Raw genomic sequence first — 6,000 nt, 5'->3', positions numbered from 1 at the left:
AAATAAATCCTGAAAAGACAAAGTGTATGATTATGTCTCGTGACCAAAACATAGTACGAAATGGAAATACAAAATTTGGAAACTTATCCTTTGAAAAGGTGGAAAAGTTCAAATATCTTGCAGCAACAGTAACAAATATAAATGACACTCGGGAGGAAATTAAACGCGGAATTAATATGGGAAATGCCTGTTATTATTCGGTTGAGAAGCTTTTGTCATCCAGTCTGCTATAAAAAAAACTGAAAGTTAGAATTTATGAAACAGTTATATTACTGGTTGTTCTGTATGGTTGTGAAACTTGGACTCTTTACGTTGAGAGAAGAATAGAGATTAAGGGTGTTCGAGAATAAGATGTTTAGGAAAATATCTGAGACTAGGAGGGATGAAGTTACAGGAGAATGGAGAAAGTTACACAACGTAGAACTGCACGCATTGTATTCTTCACTTAACATACTTAGGAATATTAAATCCAGACGTTTGAGATGGGTAGGGCATGTAGCACGTATGGACGAATCCATAAATGTATATAGTGTGTTAGTTGGGAGGCCGGAGAGAAAAAGACCTCTGGGGAGGCCGAGACTTAGATGGGAGGATAATATTAAAACGAATTTGAAGGAGATGGGATATGATGCTAGGGACAGGATTAATCTTGCTCAGGATAGAAACCGATGGCGGGCTTATGTGAGGGCGACAATGAACCTCCGTGTTCCTTAAAAAAAAACCATTTGTAAGTAAGTAAGTAAAGTAAATACTATTTTTGTATTTTTAGAATGCCTGTGACGTTATTATTTACAGTAAAATTACACAAATATCAGCGCCCGCATTTACATGAGAGTTGCGCAATTGGATTTTGCCAATCTTGATATGCGAACTGTGTCTAATGAATAATAATTTGTTTATAAAACAGAGTATTAAATTCTAAACTTTTTATATCATAATTTACTCTTTGTTGGTTACAAGAACGAAAGAATATGAAAATACGTATACTCGTACTTCGAATTTAACTCTCCACCCGAACCAGATAGCCTACTTTCCTTTCATCATCTTATTTTTAGAATAACTACTAAGATTTCCGAGGCCGAAACACACGAACAACGTGAAGAAGAACATCCAGAGACCTCTACGGAGCTTCAACTGCCGCCCAATTCGAAAAGACGAAGGCCGAAAAAGACTCAATGAGCAGTGTGTGCCGAATTATGACGGAAGGTTTCCAAAGGAGAAGTTACAGAGCAAAAAATGCAGGAAGTGTTGGGTAGTAGAAATGTTGCAAGTTGTAATGAAATTTAATGCAATCCCCCATTGCATCATACATCGCACGTATTCCTAATCTCTATAAAACTGGGCATATGGCCTCACATTACCTAATGATCATTATTTTGGCCCTTATTCTCAAGCACCATTTCATCATTAAGTTACTGCTTTTTCACAATCTTCTCTCCCTCAATCTTCCTCACATACGACTCATAGGTCTACGTATTCTCCAATTGATTTCAGTTTCTCAGTGTTAACTGACACATAAAGCATATTGATCTTTTTTCTTTTTTTTAATAAAAACAGGAGCTGATGGAATCCCCATTAAATTAGTGAAATGCTTGGATAGAGACAAGGAGGACATTCTATCATTATGCAACGATATTATATATATGAGAAAGACGAATGGCCTGAAGATTTTACGGAGACAATGTTGCTTTCAATGCTTAAGAAAAATAATGGCAAGAAATGTAACGAGTTCAGAATTATCAGCCTGATATCACACTCGGCGAAGATTCTTCTGTGAATACTCAATCGACGTTTATATTCTAAGATGGAAAGACAGTTGGAAGAAGAGCAGTTTGACTTCAGGACGGGAAAAGGTACGAGAGATGCAATTGGACTGCTAAGAGCAATCGGCGAAAGATACCTAGAGAAGAATAAAGAAATGTATGTAGTATTTGTGGACTTAGAAATGACGTTTGACACAGTGGATAGAATAAACTGATGGAGATTCTAAAGAAAATTGGCGTGGAATCAACTAGGACGTCATTCAAGAGGATTTTGGAATCAAACCGGACGCATCCATGCTGGTCATACCGGTAATGTCGTTTCACTTCCCTATCTACAATCATTGATGGCCTAAATCCCCTCCCCCCGGTAACAGCTTATGTTTATTCTACATTTTCAAGCCGTTTCCATGGTACTAACTTTGATCAAATGTAACGATATGCAGAAAGATGGTTTTCATCCAAGTTCTTGTATTAAAGATCCTCAAATTTCTTTGAATAAAGAACTTTGATAATGTAATACCGGCCTAACTGCTGTCATACTTTCGGTTCAAATGTTTTTTAGCCTCCTTAATAACTGCAGTGGCTCACAATAGCCATCAATAGGGTTGCCAATTCTCTCGTATTTCCCGGGATCTCCCGTATTTGCCCCTAATTTTTGACAGACTCCAGGGTCCGTATTATTCTTTTCTTCGAGCATTTTTCTCCCTTACTTTTGCATGATACGAGGCGCATCCAGAAAGTAAGTTTCCCGATTTTTTCCCCTTGAAACGTAATTAGCCGTGTCAATTGCGCATGCGTAACATATCAGATGACGTATCAATCATATGCCAGCCGGACAGGTCCCGCCTGGTGCCAGTAGCGTGGCAGCAGTGGTCCGAAATGAAAGCTCTTATTCTTTCTCCCGCCGCCTGCGAGGTTCGGTCGGTGATAAAGTTCTTTAATGGACAAAGCATTGCGCCAATTGAAATTCATCGGCAGCTCTGTCAGGTCTATGGGCCGAACATCATGAGTAAGCAGATGGTGCGTCCCTGGTGTAGGCAGTTTTCCGAAGGTCGTCAAAGTGTCCATGATGAAGAGCGCAGTGGGCGACCGTCCCTCATCAATGATGATCGTGTTGAGCTGGTGCGGCAGTGCATCATGGAGAACCGTCGCTTCACGATTACGGAGCTGAGCAGCCATTTTCTGCAGATATCGCGATCCTTGTTGCATGAGATTGTCACTAAGCACCTGCTGTTCAAAAAAGTGTGTGCCAGGTGGGTGCGGAAAAACCTGACATCCGAACACAAAATGCAACGTTTAGGAGCAGCACTGACATTTCTGCAACGGTATCACGATGACGGCGACGAGTTCCTCGACAGGATCGTCACGGGCGATGAGACTTGGATTTCGCACTTCACCCCGGAAACCAAGCAGCAGTCAATGCATTGGCGGCATAGTGGATCTCCGGTGAGGACGAAATTCAAACAGACGCTGTCGGTACGGAAAGTGATGTGCACGGTGTTCTGAGACAGGAAGGGCATTCTGCTCATTGATTTCCTTCCAAGAGGTGAAACAGTGAACGCTGACCGTTACTGTGAAACACTGCGAAAATTGCGACGTGCCATTCAAAACAAGAGACGTGGAATGCTTACTGCAGGTGTGCTCCTCCATGACAATGCTCGTCCACATACGGCTCGGCGCACAGCAGCTATTTTGACGGAATTTGGCTGGGAGTTGTTTGATCATCCACCCTACAGTCCTGATCTTGCGCCCAGCGATTTTCACGTTTTCTTGCACCTCAAGAAATTCCAGTCCTCCGGTGAGCGTTTTGGCAACGACGAAGAGCTGAAGACGTCTGTCACACGCTGGTTCCATTCACAGGCGGCAGAGTTCTACGACAGAGGGATACAAAAGTTAATCCCACGATACGACAAGTGTCTCAATTCTGATGGTGGCTATGTTGAAAAATAGCTGAAACATATCATTATTAACAACATTTTCAAAAGTGTTTGAGAAAGCTATGTATAATAGATTATATCATTACCTGGAGTCCAACAATATATTAGTTTTAGAACAGTTTGGATTTAGAAAACAAAAATCGACAGAGAATGCTGCTTTTAGTTTGGTGGATGAAATACTAAATTCATTAAATTTGAAGCTACATGTAGGTGGGATTTTTTGTGACTTGGCTAAAGCATTTGATTGTGTAGACCATAGTATATTAGTAAAAAAATTGAAGTTTTATGGTATTAAAGATGAGATGTTGGGTTGGTTTACATCGTACTTATCAAATAGAAAACAAAAAGTAGAAATAAATATACCAAATAGTCATAAAGTTACTTATTCAGAATTTAGAAATATTAAACATGGTGTTCCGCAGGGGTCAATTTTAGGTCCATTGTTGTTTCTAGTTTATATTAAAGATTTAGCCTTGACCAAAAACAATTCATCCCATGTAATTTTATTTGCAGATGATACAAGTGTAATTATTTCAAGCAAACAATACGATCATTTTATAAACACTTCTAATACAGTGCTGAATCTAATGAATGAATGGTTCCATGCAAATAAACTAGCACTTAATGTTGATAAAACCAGTGCAGTCAAATTTAGTACACACAATAGTGCTCAGGTTTCCTACAGTATTCGATTAAATGGAACTCATCTCAAAGAATCTATAAGCACAAAGTTTCTTGGTTTAGAATTGGATAATCACTTGAACTGGAAAACGCATATAGAATGTATTACTCGTAAATTGAGCTCTGCCTGTTATGCATTAAGATCCTTATCTACTATTGGTGATATAAACTTAATTAAAATGTCATACTTTGCATATTTTCACTCTGTAATGAAATATGGATTAATATTCTGGGGTAACTCGTCTGAAGCTAAACACGTTTTTGTTTTACAAAAGAAAGCTATAAGAATAATGGTCGGTGTGCACAAAAGGACCTCATGTAAAAATATTTTCCGAAACTTAGAAATCTTGACTTTACCTTGTGAATACATTCTTTCCCTAATGATGCTGTATATTAAGAACCAAGATAAATTCAGTACTAATCAAGACATTCATCATTTTAATACAAGACATAAATCAGATCTTCATCTACCCTCTGTTAGTCTAAGCTGTTTTAAAAAAGGAGTTCGCTATTCATGTATAACAGTCTTCAATGCACTGCCTAATTATCTTAAAGATTTGAAGAGCAACGAGAAAAGGTTCAGAAAAGAATTAACCAAATTTCTACATACTCATACCTTCTACACAATTGATGAATTGTTTATGCTTGTGAATTTAATTATTCTACTTAAATGACATGTACAATTTTATATAGCTCAACTAAAATATGTTTTTATATTGACTTAATCTGTTTACTATGTAATGTATTTTTTGTTTAGCATAACTGATGAATTGTATGTACTGTAAATTGAATAGTATACTGTATAGGTCAACTGATGAATTGTTTAAGCTTATAAATTGAATTAATCTACTTCATATGAATTGTATAGCTTAATGAAAATAAGTTTGTAAATTGAACTAATTTGATTGTATATGTTTGTATAGTTTGGCTGATGAATTGTATATGTTCTTAAAATGATTACTAGTCTGTGTAGCTCTACTGATGAATTGTATATAGACCTACTGTAAATTGAATGGTAATATGTATAGCTCAACTGATGAATTGTTTATGATTATAAATTGAATTAATCTACTTGATATTAATTGCACAAATTTGTATAGCATAATGAAAGTATGCTACTTTGTATTGTATATATTTGTATAGTTTTGGCCGATGAATTGTATATGCTTTAAATTGAATAGTAATCTATATAGCTCTACTGATAAATTGTTTGTGTTTGTAATTTGAAGTAGTTTGCATGATATGTATTATCAATTTCTGTATATCACAACTGGTTGAATTGTTTATGCCTTAAATTTAATTAACTTGTTTTGTATTATACATATGGCTCAACTTATGAATGATCGTTTGCGTTTGTAAATGTAATAATCTGATTGGCTATGTATTGTATACTTTTAGTAGAGCCATCGATGTAGCTCAGTCGGCAGACTCGCTGGGCTGCTGATCCGGAGCTGCGTTCGGGCTTGGGTTGGATCCCCCTTTGGACTTTGGTTTCTTCGGAGGTTTTCCCCAGCCGTGGGACTGAAGCCGGATGTTCTATGGCGAGTCCTTGGCATCAACCCCTTTGATTTGATTACCCCCTTTGATTTGATTACCTGGTTGGGTTTTTCCGAGGTTTC

Source organism: Periplaneta americana, chromosome 7 (assembly GCF_040183065.1).
Source record: "Periplaneta americana isolate PAMFEO1 chromosome 7, P.americana_PAMFEO1_priV1, whole genome shotgun sequence".
Lineage (NCBI taxonomy): Eukaryota > Metazoa > Arthropoda > Insecta > Blattodea > Blattidae > Periplaneta > Periplaneta americana.
This window is presented reverse-complemented; position numbering follows the sequence as displayed.